This window comes from Crinia signifera, chromosome 4 (assembly GCF_055691185.1).
Source record: "Crinia signifera chromosome 4, ASM5569118v1, whole genome shotgun sequence".
In the NCBI taxonomy this organism is placed as follows: Eukaryota; Metazoa; Chordata; class Amphibia; order Anura; family Myobatrachidae; genus Crinia; species Crinia signifera.
In genome coordinates this window covers 236,592,674-236,609,096 of record NC_139220.1, presented here as the reverse complement: position 1 = coordinate 236,609,096, position 16,423 = coordinate 236,592,674, and the positions used below count along the sequence as shown (strand labels likewise).

Here is a 16,423-nt window from a genome sequence, read left to right as displayed (position 1 = left end):
AAAACTGGATGTGAATTAAACTGTGGAATTTATTTATAATAGTTAATACACAATGCAGAAAAGAGCGAAATTGTAATACAAAATCCGTCAAGTGGGCGAAAATGATTTGCAGGGAATTTACCAGGCAATAAATAATTTATTTTGAGCAAGGCAAAGTAATACAAGATAATAATATTATAATGCACTTCCAAGGTGCGTCGGTTCTAATATTATTTGAGTCTTGCTCCAGACCCTCAGTGGATGGTATACAACAATTATTAGACCCATATACAGTTATAGGGGCAACAGGTTTAAGTTACTATTGTTAGAGCAGAGTTTGTAGATGAGAAAAGAAGGGGGAATGCTCTTCGTATGCATTCGCTACTTCTGCTGTCTGGATGTTTGATACAGCACTGGATATTCCCTGGTGGTCTCCCAAGAGGTACTGATCCAGCCAGTCACTGCTTAGCTGCTGAGTTCGGATGGGATCAGGCGGCACAGCGATGTATGGCAGTATATGACATCAGATGAGAGAGCCTCAAATGGAACTAGGAGCCAGTTGTCACTTCTGCTTTTCCCCGGTGTCACCCAGGCGAATGAGAGAGTGAGCGAGTCCAGGTAAGAGGTTATAGTAGATTAGAATAAATAAGAAAGGAAAAAAGCACTGCTCCAAAGATAATGATATATGTACCCACTGCAGGATTTTGATGGATTCGTGATCACTGCGCCAGTAATGGGAAATACTGTGCACAATACCACATGCAGGGATGAGTGAGGTCTTTATGAATCATGGATCATTGTATGTGCACAATAGACTCATTATCAGCAACATACATAATAGCATACAAATCAAGCATATATCGATGGAATTTTTAGAGAGAATTAGTGGTGAATATTGAGTAATAGTAACAGGTATCACAGATATTAGTTGGTGATTTTTAATTAGCTTGGTGTTTATTACCCACTTATTAGAGGTGATAAGTAGCTTGGTGTTTATCCCCACTTATTAGAAGTGATCGGTAACCATATATGACAGAATTATGAAAAAAGGGTAAAGTTGTAAAGTAAAATGACAATATTTCATTACTTAGAGTAGAGCAACAGCTGCAGGTAACAGTGTTTAGCAGATCTGTTCACAATGGTGAAAGAGGGCTAACCTGTTAGTGTCAATTAGCCAATTAACGCTAGATTCTCTTATAACGATAGATAGCAAAATTATGCAGGGGAGATAGAAGGTAAAGTAATGGAAGTGTTTTACTGCAGCTAACCACTACTTAGAGTGGAAGAGCAGCCGCTGATGACAGTAATAGCAGATTAGTTAACAATAGTAAGAGAGGGCTAACCTGTAAGTATCAATTAGCGCTAGATTTTCCTATGGCGGGTAACTCGTTTTTGGAGTGCCCCATATGGTGAAGCACAAGTGTCCAGCTCAGTGGCGGTACCGATGCAGACACGTACAAGACACAGAGTCTGTACGTGAACAACAGTCAATGTATTAGGTGCAGAATACCTTATTATATCGCAGCGGGATCCAGTCACGGCAGTACAATCTGTGAAGCGAGTGTTCCCAGCGTCTGAACTGCAACGGCCGCACTATTCAGAGAAGGACTGAGAGAGGGTTCCGGGTGGCTGGAAATGCCCTGACGTCAGAGACACGTGTTTCGCCCCGATTGGGCTTGATCACAGTGACGTGACTGTGATCAAGCCCAATCGGGGCGAAACACGTGTCTCTGACGTCAGGGCATTTCCAGCCATCCGGAACCCTCTCTCAGTTCTTCTCTGAATAGTGCGGCCGTTGCAGTTCAGACGCTGGGAACACTCGCTTCACAGATTGTACTGCCGTGACTGGATCCCGCTGCGATATAATAAGGTATTCTGCACCTAATACTTTGACTGTTGTTCACGTACAGACTCTGTGTCTTGTACGTGTCTGCATCGGTACCGCCACTGAGCTGGACACTTGCGCTTCACCATATGGGGCACTCCAAAAACGAGTTACCCGCCATAGGAAAATCTAGCGCTAATTGATACTTACAGGTTAGCCCTCTCTTACTATTGTTAACTAATCTGCTATTACTGTCATCAGCGGCTGCTCTTCCACTCTAAGTAGTGGTTAGCTGCAGTAAAACACTTCCATTACTTTACCTTCTATCTCCCCTGCATAATTTTGCTATCTATCGTTATAAGAGAATCTAGCGTTAATTGGCTAATTGACACTAACAGGTTAGCCCTCTTTCACCATTGTGAACAGATCTGCTAAACACTGTTACCTGCAGCTGTTGCTCTACTCTAAGTAATGAAATATTGTCATTTTACTTTACAACTTTACCCTTTTTTCATAATTCTGTCATATATGGTTACCTATCACTTCTAATAAGTGGGGATAAACACCAAGCTACTTATCACCTCTAATAAGTGGGTAATAAACACCAAGCTAATTAAAAATCACCAACTAATATCTGTGATACCTGTTACTATTACTCAAAATTCACCACTAATTCTCTCTCAAAAAATTCCATCGATATATGCTTGATTTATATGCTATTATGTATGTTGCTGATAATGAGTCTATTGTGCACATACAATGATCCATGATTCATAAAGACCTCACTCATCCCTGCATGTGGTATTGTGCACAGTATTTCCCATTACTGGCGCAGTGATCACGAATCCATCAAAATCCTGCAGTGGGTACATATATCGTTATCTTTGGAGCAGTGCTTTTTTCCTTTCTTATTTATTCTAATCTACTATAACCTCTCACCTGGACTCGCTCACTCTCTCATTCGCCTGGGTGACACCGGGGAAAAGCAGAAGTGACAACTGGCTCCTAGTTCCATTTGAGGCTCTCTCATCTGATGTCATATACTGCCATACATCGCTGTGCCGCCTGATCCCATCCGAACTCAGCAGCTAAGCAGTGACTGGCTGGATCAGTACCTCTTGGGAGACCACCAGGGAATATCCAGTGCTGTATCAAACATCCAGACAGCAGAAGTAGCGAATGCATACGAAGAGCATTCCCCCTTCTTTTCTCATCTACAAACTCTGCTCTAACAATAGTAACTTAAACCTGTTGCCCCTATAACTGTATACGGGTCTAATAATTGTTGTATACCATCCACTGAGGGTCTGGAGCAAGACTCAAATAATATTAGAACCAACGCACCTTGGAAGTGCATTATAATATTATTATCTTGTATTACTTTGCCTTGCTCAAAATAAATTATTTATTGCCTGGTAAATTCCCTGCAAATCATTTTCGCCCACTTGATGGATTTTGTATTACAATTTCGCTCTTTTCTGCATTGTGTATTAACTATTATAAATAAATTCCACAGTTTAATTTACATCCAGTTTTGCATTTTAAAATTTTTCTATGTATCAAAATTGACGTGTGCTTGTATGTATTTTAAGTGTAATCAATAAAGGTTAGATTTTATGTCACACATCTGTACACCATCTTTTCACTATCTTAATATTTCAAGTGTGCCCCAAAAACCCTTTTGTTCTCCCTACGTCTCCTTGTAAGACACCTACCTTAATTCAGTTATCCTGCTGAACCTCTTTGGGAGCACCGCCAACCTAGTACCCCATAATAATCCTCTTGTTATTAGGTCGCATGTTGGTTATCTACTAAATTCTCATTTCTTTATTTTTCCTCCACAACCTGCCTGTGACACTTCACCCAGTTATTACTGTATGGTAGAGTGGCCAGATGGAAGCACATGGCAGTAGTAAAAAGCACATAGCAGCCTGCCTGGAGTTTGGCAAAACCTGAAGGACTCTCAGACAATGAGAAACAAAATTCTCTGGTCTGATGAGACAAAGATTGATTTCTTTGGCTTAAATTCCAAGTGTAGTGTTTAGAGGAAACCAGACACCGCTCATCACCAGACCAAAACCTTCCCTAAAGTGAAGAATAGTGGTGGCAGCATCATGCTGTGGGGATGTTTTTCAATGGCAGCAACTGGGAGACTAGTCGGGATGGATGAATGCACCAATGTACAGAGAAAACCTTCTCCAGAGGGCTGTTGACCTCAGACTGGGGCGACAGTTCATCTTTCAGCAGGAAAACAACCCTAAGAACACTGCCAAGATATCAAAGGACTGGCTTTAGGACATCTCTGTGAATGTCCTTGAGTGGCCCAGCCAGCACCCAGACTGGAACTCAATTGAGCATCTCTGGAGAGATCTGAAAATGGCTGGGCGCTGACACTTCCCATCCAACCTGATGGGGTTGAAGAGGTGCTGCAAAAGAGGAAGGGGCGAAACTGCCCAAAGGTAGGTGTGCCAAGCTTGTGGCATCATATTCAAAAACACTTGAGGCTGTAATGGCTGCCAAAGGTGCATCAACAAACTATTGAGGAAAGGCTGTGAATACTTATGTTCATATTTTTTATTTTTTATAAATTTGCTAATTTTTTTTGTCATTTTGGGGTATTGGTGTTGAATTTTGAGGGGAAAAAATAAATTATTCAATTTTGGTATAAAGCTGTAACAACACAATGTGGAAAAAGTGAAGCCCTGTGAATACCTAGTGTGCACAAACAGCAGCTTGTGCGCACTATTGTATAATCAGTTTTTATTGAATATTGTAAGAAATAACAGGGATGCAAACATTGAATTATGCGAACAGTCTGCTCATCTCGGCGCAGCGAGACATACAGTTGTCAACAGTAAACAATCATGTAACTGCTCTTAATGAGGTCCTCAAAGGTCTATGAAATCGTTTAAATGTAATAATTTTAGGCACAGAAAGAAGAGTGCAATGTGGGTATTCACATTAGTGCGGACAGGTTGGGGTACATGAGGTTAAGAGGGGGTGATATCTGGTGAGAGGGGGGAGAAAGGGGAAGAAGAAATAGGGGGATAAAGAGGGGGGAGGGGAGGGTCTGACCTTTCCCGAGTATAGAGTGATAGAGGCAAATTGAGGCTACTATAGTCCGAAAATGGATCCAGCTGATTTACCTACAAATAGAATCTTTGTATTCCTGTGAAGATTTATAATCCAGCCAAGGAAGCCATATGGCTGCAAAATCTGAGTGTTTGTCCACTGATGATAGTAAAACGTCCTCCATGGACATGTAGTGGTCAATTTTGGTGAACCAGGATTTGCGTGTGGGAGGGATCGTGGATTTCCACAGGACTGGTATGGCAGCTCTTGCAGCGTTACCAAGGTGTCTGAGCAATGAGGTTTTGTAGGAGGAAAGTGGGGTGGGGGACAGGTTCAGCAGCCAGTAGGCAGGAGTTGCGGGAAGGGAGATATGGATTATTTTTTGTGAGGTCTCAAGAACATCGGTCCAAAAGCGGGTAATTAGCGGGCATTCACACCATATGTGTAGGAGTGTTCCAGTGGCCTTTCTGCACCTCCAACAATTTGCCTAGATGCTCGGGTTCATGGCATTTAAGATAGATGGGTGTCTGTACCAACGCATAATTATTTTGTATTGGGTTTCCCTTGTTTGGATGCAAACAGAACTGGCGTGGGCTTTTAGGAAGATGGACTCCCATTCTTTGTTAGAAATGGTTAGGCCTAGATCCCGTTCCCGTCCTCAAGACCCCCTACAGTCCAGTTTTTCTCTGTATCACCAACTGTCATTTTAATAATCTGACCAGGAAATCATGAACTGTGCGGGGCTCTGAGGACAGAGTATGACAACCTGTGCTGTATACCATTACAATGGCACAAACTATGGGGAATGTGGAAAATATTAAAGGAGAAATGTAACCGGGAGATATCAGTAATATCTTCTACTGTATATTATACTGTTAATAAAATGCCCTGATCCATATTTTCTACAAAAGAAAGAATTTATTTTTTAATTTGACCTACTTTTGTAGAATCTAAGGAATGATGAATAGACTGCTGCTGAACACATATCCATCTAGAGCACGGGTGTCAAACACAAGGCCCGCGGGCCAAATCCGGCCCGCCAGACCTCGTCATGTGGCCCGCACAAGGAGATAGCACGCAGGGGCAGTGTGTCCCAGCTCCTGCCTAGGCCACCTCCTCTCACCCACCCCCCACCCCGCGCACGCTCGCCGGAGCTGCAGGGTTGGTTGCTGGGACTGGGACGTCACGCAGCTGGCGATCCGTGCTGGACTGCTGGTAGTAGCGGTAACCGTGTGTGCGAGGCGGCTGACTGAAATAGGTTAGTAGTGTATAGCTCGGGCTGTTCGCTGTACGTGGGGATCTCTGTCACTGAGGGTGACATTTACACACCAGGCCATGCTCTCCTCTAGTCACTGCGTGTCTATCTTGCTAGCCCACATTAAAATGTCTTTCCCAAAATGGTGTCACCTCCTCTAGCATCCCTAAGGCAGCTCTGTACCTTCTGTCCCTGTCTACCACTGAACCCTGCACCTCAATATAATTAGTACTGGATGTGGAATTAAATTTCTGCAGCATAGCTCTGTGTTTGATGGCCCACCATTTTTGTTATTGCATTATTGTTATATGCATGTCCTGTTTCATACTGCTTTAAAGTACACCTTGTACAAGTTTTCTGTCATTTGTACTTTTTGGGGGACCGGCCCTTTGAGGGTGACCAAACTGCTGATGCGGCCCCCGATGAATTTGAGTTTGACACCCCTGATCTAGAGGTCTAGAGGGTTAAACGAACACGCCTCATTTAACGTCTTCCTTTGAGGATTGGACACGGTTGGACTTGACCTTCACTCTATTATATACTTTACAATTTTTTATCTTTTTTTCTGAAGTTTTTCTATATTTTTTATTTTTGTTTTGGTAGGTTCAGTGGAGCAGGGAAGGGAAAATTAAAATTTTCCCCTCTTAGAATATAAATGGATATTTGACCTAAAGGTTCATTTACCCAAGGTCAATTTTTTTGTTGTTTGTATGTTTGTCTAATGTTTGTATATTATTGAACAAGGAGAATGTGAAAGGCTGGCCCAGAGGCAGGTATTGTGCTATACATGCAGGGAGTATGAAGATGCCGTTCAGTAAGATGTCCTGTCACTGGACATTGTTGCTTAGAGCTGGAACGCAAGCCAAGGGAGTTCCAGATCCGTGAGCCGCGTCATTGATGAAAGGGTGGAGTGCGTCACTTCCAGTGATGCTACCGTCGGTGCCTTGATCGAGAGACTATGGTCTCTTGTCTTTCTGAGCAAGCGGCACTAGTATACAGAAGCTTGTCTGGATGGGGCTTGTGACTTGATTGAGCGGCAGTGAGTATTTCTTCCTATTGAGCTAATAATTTGGTGTCATTTATGAAATATAAACGGAAACAAGATGTTGGAATGCACGCCGATGTAAGTCATGTGTATCTGACTTTATAATGTAAGTTATCTTGAGGTAGTGAGTTTGATTTATTCAGCAGTGATCTAACTATGCTCAACTGTGACTAGGGAAGAGTGTATTGTGGTGCTTATTCCATTTTTGACACTATCCCACGATTGGTAACTGTTTCCACTTCCTGTGCATGATGGTATAAATGCCTGCCATGGGGCCAGTCTAAACTAGGTCTCTGTTGGAGAATGATCTCATGTGTATTTGGCCTGTTGTCTTGAAAAAGGTCTGAAATGCACCGTTGACGAGTTCAATATTTTAATGGATCAATAAATTTGTACATTTTTATCTGCGAAATGGTGAGTGCCCTCCTTCAAATATAATATTTTATGGTCATGTGCCTTGGAGTGAGCACAATCTGGATGAACATTTAAATTGAGTGCGGATTTCCTCTCTCTCTATCTATCTATCTATCTATCTATCTATCTATATATCTATATATATATATATATATATATATATATATATATATATATATATATAGCAGTCTTGTCGGTCCGGCACTCCACTGTCAGCTGTGATTCACCGTGTGCTCTGCCCAAACGATTACATAAATACCAAGAGTACTTAGCAGAGAAGCACTGAGGCGGCACCACGGAATTTGAAGAAATAGCAAAGTTTTATTTCAATCCCCGTCGTCAGAACATCAAGTAATACATACATGTAAACGCTCACCTTATATCCCCACCAAGAGTGACACACAGACGGAGCCGGGCTGCTGGGCGGCACGCTTCACTGGGGCGTAGCTGTCGCTCCCGAGTGATGTCATCAGTTAATGAATATTCATGAGGCAATACTATAACGTCTCTGCTGTCATAGCAACGCAGCTCCTGCTGTAAACAAATTAAAAGAAGGCCGTTTAATGAGGAGTACAGTATTACAATTTCAGCACAGTGGGATATGCAGATACAATTTATAATACCAAACAATATATATATATATATATATATATATATATATATATATATATATATATATATATATAATAAAATGAAGGCAATGCTATGGTTCTATGGTGAAGAAAAGTCATAGCGAAAGATGGCTGGGAGCATTGCAGGGCCGCAATAGTTGTGGTTTGTTAATAGCTTAATATTTAAGCATTTAATAATAGAAATAAACACTTATAAATTAATAGTGTAATGCATACGAGGAATCAATACATATGGGCATGCCAATCAGTACTCATTTTAGCACAGAAGAATACAGTGAGTAAAATAAGCATGTCTTGTGAGCCAATCAAGGGCTACCAAAGGGTGTACACATGAAATCAGGGCATAGGCGCCGAAACCATGGGTGCTCCGGGGCCCAAGCACCCACGGAAAGTGAGGAGCACCCATGGCACGGGCCCCAGCAGCGGGGTCCCAGCAGCGGATATGCCGTTAGCAGTGGGAGTCCCTGCGGCGGATGGGAACTAGTAGCGGTAGTTCCCATCTTCCGCAGGGACCCTGCTGCTGATGGCATAGCCACTGCTGGGAGCCCGCTGCAGCGCTGTTAGGATCCCCAACACGAGCAGCGGGTGAGTCCCGTGGAGGGGGAGATGGTACTCCGGGGGTGTGTGTGTGTGTGTCTGTGGGAGCAACCACCAGAAATAATGTAAATCGGCGCCCCTGAATCAGGGTGTGGTCCAAGATATAGAAAGTCAGAAGATCAACAGTCAATAGGTCAACTGGGTTAGAAGGTAGGCATGCAAAAGGACAGTGGTACTGTACCATTCTGCTAGACACAACTTATGTTTATGAATACCTGTGTACATGCATAGTGTGACACGGAATCACATAGACAGTAAAGCACTAAAGTATTGTTCTTTATTTGTAGCAGGTAGACACCATACACGGTAACAGCATGGCAATTCTTTAGCTACAGCATAGCAGGTTTTCCACAGTAAGGATACACTGTAAAGTTGAAGATGACTGTAGATAGTTGCCGCCAATTTGAGAATGAATTGTGAAAATAACACCAATTGCGATCCACCAGCGAATCTATTTGCAATTCACAAACCATCAAATAATTTTTCTAGTCTGTGCAAATGTAAGTCTGATCTGACCAGTCATCTGCAACAGAGACAGGCTGATCAAAGCCAACGCTGATGTCACAGACCCTCTGTCACGGCCTGGACTAGCTGTGTTCCCGGCACTGACCTGGGTGCGCCAGTGGAGGGCGCAGGGAACCGGAAGCGGGGAGGCTTGAGGTAGCTGGAGCTCATGCACGGAGGATAGATGAGAATAACCTGCCGGGGACACAGAGGATTGGCTGAGACCTAAAGCAGAGGCGCGGGGTCTAAGCCGACAGTGGTATTCACCAGGGACCCCCGCAAGGGGATATGGTTTTAGCTGCAACTGCCGACCAGGTCGCGGCCCTCTGCCTAGATTCCTCTGTGGCTTTAGCAGGGTTTGATACTCTGGAGTCTCTAGATCAAAGATGTTTGAGGGGTACTTAAACCATTGATGGTGATCGATGGCACTGAATGCTTGGTAGCAACACGGAGGGCACAGAGGAATATGTATAGCAGGATGTACACAGTGATGGGGACTGAGTACCGTGAGATGCGGCCTGGGAGCCGGAGGGAACTCGATGGAGATCACTGGGGAACACTGGAGATCACTGGGGATCGCTGGAGCGGCCTGGGAGCCGAGAGGAGACGGGCATGGGAACCCACTGGTATCCGGACGCTGAGGAGACAACCTGGGCTGCACAGAGAAGGCTGGGTCACACGGCAGATGGAACTCGTGGAAGCTTCTGGCAGGAGTGGAATGACCAGGGACGCTGAGAATGACACAGGTAACAGCGGACTCAGGAAACCGGACCTCTGGAGCAAGTGGGGAGTCTTGACAGGAGCTGACGCTGGAGAACTCTCAGGGGAAACTGAGGAGTTGTTCAAGACGGGGAGGAGACTGTGAGACAGGCTTTTATCCCTCCAGGTGATGAGGGAATCAGACGCAGGTGAGGGAATCAGCCGCAGCAGCAGCACACAGACCAGGAAGTCAGTTGGAGCTTACCTGGATCATGTGACCCGCAATCTGACCAGGGAATACACCTGGAGCTCTAAGTGACGCAGGGGATGACTTGGAAGCAGGAGACATCACGCCAGGGATTACAGACTGTACCGGCAGCTGATCTGCGGAGTATATTACCCCAGCGTGCCGGTAAGGAGCGCACGCGAGCGGTCTGAGAACCGGGGTTCCTGACACCCTCCCTTGTGGTTTTTTAGGAGCTCCCTGAAAATGACAGGTGTCCAATTTGTGAATTGCTCGTTCTGCAAATTCGCTTGTCAGCGATCAACTCTGAATCAGGTCCACTCTGCGATATTTACAATTTTTCTACCAATAAATACTATGGAGGTATGCAATCCTCCGCCGCTATTTCCAACGAGGGAAATAGAGGTGGACCATGGGACCCTATTCAATGCTGTCTATACCGACAGCATTGAAGAGGCATCACGGCAGAATGTGCCCGACTTTAAAAGCTGTCGGTTCTGTTCTGCTGATAACGGCCGTGGAATGTCGTGATCCTGCCCGTATATCGTCAATCCACGGCCTTTTACGCGGACACGCCCCCTTTTGACCAAATCAGCTGAATTATACCTGTGCTATAATGCCTTTTGTACAAGGCAATACCCACATAGAATCATGGCAGTACAGATAGTTACAGAGTGTATGGCAAATGTCGCTGACTGATTTTAAGCATTTCTGTAAACACAGGAGGGACATTTAAGGACAAACATTGACCTTACTGACTTTTTTTCCTATACAGGAAATTTCTCCTAATGGTCTGTATTTTCTATGGCATTTTATCAAGATAATATTATACTTGGTTTCCCTTTCTGTACAGCCGCTTTGAAGTTATTAAAGAAAAGTAGTAATTTAATCCATAAATAAGTTTGAAAATAAAGTATTATGTTTGTTTAAGTAATGATGTTGGACAAAGTAGGTCACCTTATCATAACTGTCTGCCAAGCTTTTAGTATTAATTGCACTTTGAGACCACTGTCCAGAAATGTATTAATGAGTTTATAATTATGTGAGTGTTTTCACTTGGTTATAGCTCAGTATTTTAAATAAAAATTGCATGGATTTAATTACAAGTGTATTTTGTCATAATGCCATGTTTTGTTTGAACCCATCATTATCATATGAATGCACTTTAGAAAATTGTATAACATTTAGAATGTGAAAGGTAAATAAATCCTATGACATATCAAATATTACTCCTGATGCTAAAAGAAAGAGTACATGCGTTAAATATATATATATATATATATATATATACACTGTATACATCTTTATTTATCTATCTATCTATATATATTTATATATATATATATATATAGCTGTCTGGGAGCGGCGGCACTCGGTCCAAGCGGAATAAAAGTCAGGAGACTGTGTAGTTATACACCAACGTTTCAAACCTCTGCGGGTTTTTTATCAAGGTAAGCAAAAGTCTTTTGCTTACCTTGATAAAAAACCCACAGAGGTTTGAAACGTTGGTGTATAACTACACAGTCTCCTGACTTTTATTCCGCTTGGACCGAGTGCCGCCGCTCCCAGACAGCTACATACAGGCACCTGCAGTCGGCAGGTGTATCGCACGGAGGGCACCGGGGTTTCTACTTTCACCCATACAGCATCATTCCGGAGTGCCGCGCATATGCAATTGTCTATATATATATATATATATATATATATATATATATATATATATATATATAGAGTCCAGGCAATTCACACACTTTAGCAAAGCAACGTAAGAGTGCAGGCCACATAAAAATAAGTTAGAAAAACAAGGAAGCCAGCACATCCATTCCAAAAGGAAAAAAAAATTGTTTTATGAGGTAAAGTGCAAAAAACAGGGACACATCATGGCGGGTATAGGTCAATGCATGGATACAGTCCAGTTTACAATGTTACCACAATCCAGAAAAATAGCATGATGGTCCACTTTCAAGCCACTGATGCCCGACGGCCGTTTCGGTGTGGTCACCGTCGTCAGGAGCATGCTCCGGCTTATGCTAACATCTATATGTTTTCCATCGAGCAGTCATTATTTTTCAGTAATCCACTTGTTTCTGCTAAAATTGTGTGTTATCGTAGATTTATTGATGACTTGCTGTTGATTTGGTCCGGCCCCCTCTCAGAGCTCACTACATTGGTTGAAGCCCATAATGAGTCCCCGAGTCCTGTCAAATTGACCATGACCAGTGACCAACACAGCATCAATTTCCTTGATGTAACTATCTCTATGACTGACGGTAAAATTTCCACCAACTTATTTCAAAAGGAAACAGACCGCAACAACTTACTGCATGGTACGAGTTGCCATCCACGTAGCTTAGTTAAGGGTCTCCCTTATTCGCAAATGGTGCGTATCAAACGCATCGTATCAGACCCTGTAGACTCTGACGCACAAATTGAGGCCCTTATTCAGCGTTTCCTTGCTAGGGGATATAGGCACCGTGACCTATTGGATGCCAAACATCGGGCATCTTTGGTCACTCGTGAAGATCTCTTGACCCCCAAACTGGTATCTGAGGCACCTACCACCATTCCCTGGGTTACCAAGTACACTCTTGAAAGTACCACGGTTAACACTATTTCTAAAAAATTGTGGCCAATCGTCACCAGTGACAAGGATATCAATATCCCGACCTCCAGACTAATGTCATGCTATCAACGCGGTCCTAATTTAAGGGATTTGTTAGTTAAAACTGATATCACTGACTTTAGTAAACCTTGCCAACCCCAACCCCGCGGCTGCATTCGTTGTACATGCACCGTGTGTGCCAACATGATCCCGGGTAATGTTTTCTACCATCCTCAGAAAGGCAACAAATTCACCATTAGACACACCCTTAATTGCCAAACTCGATATGTTGTGTACCAACTTATCTGCCCGTGTGGCCTATCTTACATAGGCAAGACTGAGCGATCTTTCAAGGAACGCATTACAACTCACCGCTCCACCATTAGAGCGGCATTATCGGGTGGCAAGTGTGACCTCCCTGTTCCCAAACACTTTGTTACCATGAAACATACGCTCCCTCAGTTGAAATATCGGATGATTGATCACATCCCACAGAGCCTCCGGGGTGGTAACAGAGGTTTAAAACTTCTTAAATGTGAAACTAGGTGGATTCACCGTTTGGGGACCATTGCGCCTAATGGCCTCAATGAACACCTAGGGATCAGTTGCATGTCTAGGAAGTAATATATACATATACATCGCTTGTCATGATATGATGTTTTCCGTGTCTTGTTGCAATCCCCCTGGCACCATCCACATCACTTGCACATAGCTGCCTCTAATAGGTATGTTGTATTTTTTGCTATTCGCATTAGCGTATCTTTCGCTCAGCGGTTGCATTTGAGTGGTGACAGCTTTGTGTTTGTGTTTGTGCATTATCTCTGACCTTAGCCATTCATGCATTGTATTGCCTAGTATTTATATATATTTAATTTATACTGGAATGCCATTTGTTGCGCTTATTGCGTACCGCTCGCACATGCGTCATGTATATACTTTTTGTTTTGTTCCGTTGTCTTGGTGATGGGTGCACTGGTCGATTCACTGATGATGTCATACGTGTGGGACCCGGAAGCGGGCCAGCGTGGACAGAAGTCAGCTGTCACAGAGGTGTATAAAGGTATGTAATGTTTGTTCATTTTTCGAGCCTGATGAAAATGTCCTAATAAAAGGACGTTGAAACGTTGCTTAAACTTACCTGCTGTTTCCGTGTACTTCATCATACTGCGAGTGCCGCACTTCCTTGCTATACTACATCATTCCTGGTGAAGGCACCCAGTGCATTGCTTAAAGCGTTGGAGCTGTGGACGTGCCGGCCACCTGTCCGGATATATATATATATATATATATATATATATATATATATGGTACTATTTTTCTGGAAAAAGAGATCCAGAACTCTAGGTTGGGGGTGGATCAATGAAATAAATAAATAAAAAAATATATTTATAATAGAGAGAGGGATGGAGACAGTGATATATATATATATATATATATATATATATATATATATATATATATTGTATTTAGAAACAACGGCACTCACAGGTCACTTTAAAATAAAACTTATCTTATGGAAAGTAGATTTTCAGTCTAGTGTCTGTGCTACTCCGAACCACTGCCATCTGTTGGTGGTGAGTGAAACTACATCTACTAGATTTTTAAGCATTCGCTTCAAGCGGGCTTACACTGCCATCTGTTGGCAGCAAGTCAAGTTACTTCTATTATCTTTTGAAGCATTTGCATCGATCTGGCTTTCTAATTGATCTCTCTCTCTCTCTCTCTCTCTCTCTCTCTATCTATCTATATATATATATAAATATATATAATTAGGCATAATCGGGTTTGGTTCTCCGAGATCCGAGCCCCCACGAACTTCCTGATCTGAGGGAGGATCCAAGTCTGCCAGACTTGGAACCCAGATCAAGGCAAAACGTCATCATCCCACTGTCGGATTCTCACGTTTTGGATCCTATATAAGACTCCACTGATAAGTGCCATCTTCACTCCAGCATTGGAGAGGGTAGAGGACAGACCTCTGGCTGTCTCTCTGTGGGTGGCGTGGGATGGGTGCTGAGTGCTGTATTGAGGTGAACTCTTGGGGTGCTGTCTTGTGCTATACAGGGTGCTGCTGTGCTCCTGTGCTGGCCTGTGCTGTGTGTAGGGGTGTTGTGCTGTGTTGCTACTGTCCTCCTGTGCTGTTCTGTATGCTGTAAAAATAAATGAGTGCTACCCTGTGTGCTGTAAAAATAAAGGGGTGCTGTCCTGTGTGTGCCCTAGAAATAATAATACAGGGTTGCTGTCCTATGGGATGTTGCTGTAAAATGGCGCTGCCCTGTGTGCTGTAAAAATAAAGGGGCGCTGTCCTGTGTTTGCCATAGAAATAATAATACAGGGTTTCTGTCCTGTGTGATGTTGCTGTAAAGGAGCACTGCCCTTTGTACTGTAAAAATAAAGGTGTGCTGCCCTGAAAAAACAGAGTGGCATTGCCCTGTGAGCTGAGTAAATAAAGGGGCACTGTCCTGTCCTGTAAAAGGGTGCAGCTGTCCTGTGCTGTTAGGGCTGCTGCTGTCCTGTGGTATTGAATATAAGTCCTATGGTGCTGCCCTGTGCTGCTGTATAAGTGCATTGGTGGTGCATGTGGATGCAGAAATGAAGGAGGACACTACTTCCCAGTGCTGATGCTGCTGCCACTAGTCATAACAGTTCCATGAACATTGTCTGCTAAGGCAGATGCCCAATATCATTGAGGCCATGTAAAATTCAAAAAGTTAAAATTAATAACACCCCAAAAAAAGTAAACTCTGATGAATAACATAAACTTGCCATTCACAACATGAAGTGGCAAGGAAAGGCTAAGGCCTTGGCCTATGTTCATGACTGGTGGTTCAGTCCTCAGGAAGATGGAAGCCCTATCCCTCTCAAAAATAAAATTAAAATAAAACTCTTTAAAACACAGATATCACAAATCCCCAAGGAGAGTCCATGTGTGTCCACGGTTGCAATGGGCCTGACCATCCCAACACTTGACGGGAAGAGGAGGGTCCTTACACTATTCACATGCCATCTGCAAGTGCTGGGAGGAGAACCGCCAGTCCAGTTGCTGACATTGACATTGAGGATGTTACTGTAGAAGTACACCAGGATGAAGAGGGTATTGGTGTATCTTGCCCTAAGGAGGAAGTTGGCGATGAGGCTTCTGATGGTGATGTGGTTTTTCGAATCAGACACTGGTGGAGACAATTGTTGGCTGTGGGATGAAAAAGACCATTGTCATGCCTGGGCAAAAAACAAAAAATCCACTTTTTCAGTCTGGAATTGTTTCTATCCAAATCTGGACAACAACTGTCTCGCCAAGTGTAGTCTTTGTAAAAGTGTAATAAGTAAGAGTAAGGATGCTAACCACCTAGGAACATCCTCCGGTATACGTTACCTGCAGCGCATTCATCATAAGTTATTGTGAAGTTCAGAAACTTTGGCTAAGAGCGTAAGCAGTCCAGTGACACCTAAATTGCTTTTTCCTGTTTTATCCAAGTGTCTACAATCTACACCAACAACTCCCTCATAGTCCATTCCCTCCTCGATCAGGAACGGAAGTAGTCTTGCAGGCCATCT

The 16,423-nt window shown here is 43.3% G+C and overlaps 2 pseudogenes; one reads left to right on the top strand and one right to left on the bottom strand.

Moving 5' to 3' along the window:
• Positions 1 to 381: 381 nt before the first annotated feature.
• Positions 382 to 498, bottom strand: LOC146076164 (5S ribosomal RNA; annotated as a pseudogene).
• A 2,344-nt stretch (positions 499 to 2,842) lies between these two features.
• Positions 2,843 to 2,959, top strand: LOC146076163 (5S ribosomal RNA; annotated as a pseudogene).
• The last annotated feature ends 13,464 nt before the right edge of the window (positions 2,960 to 16,423 follow it).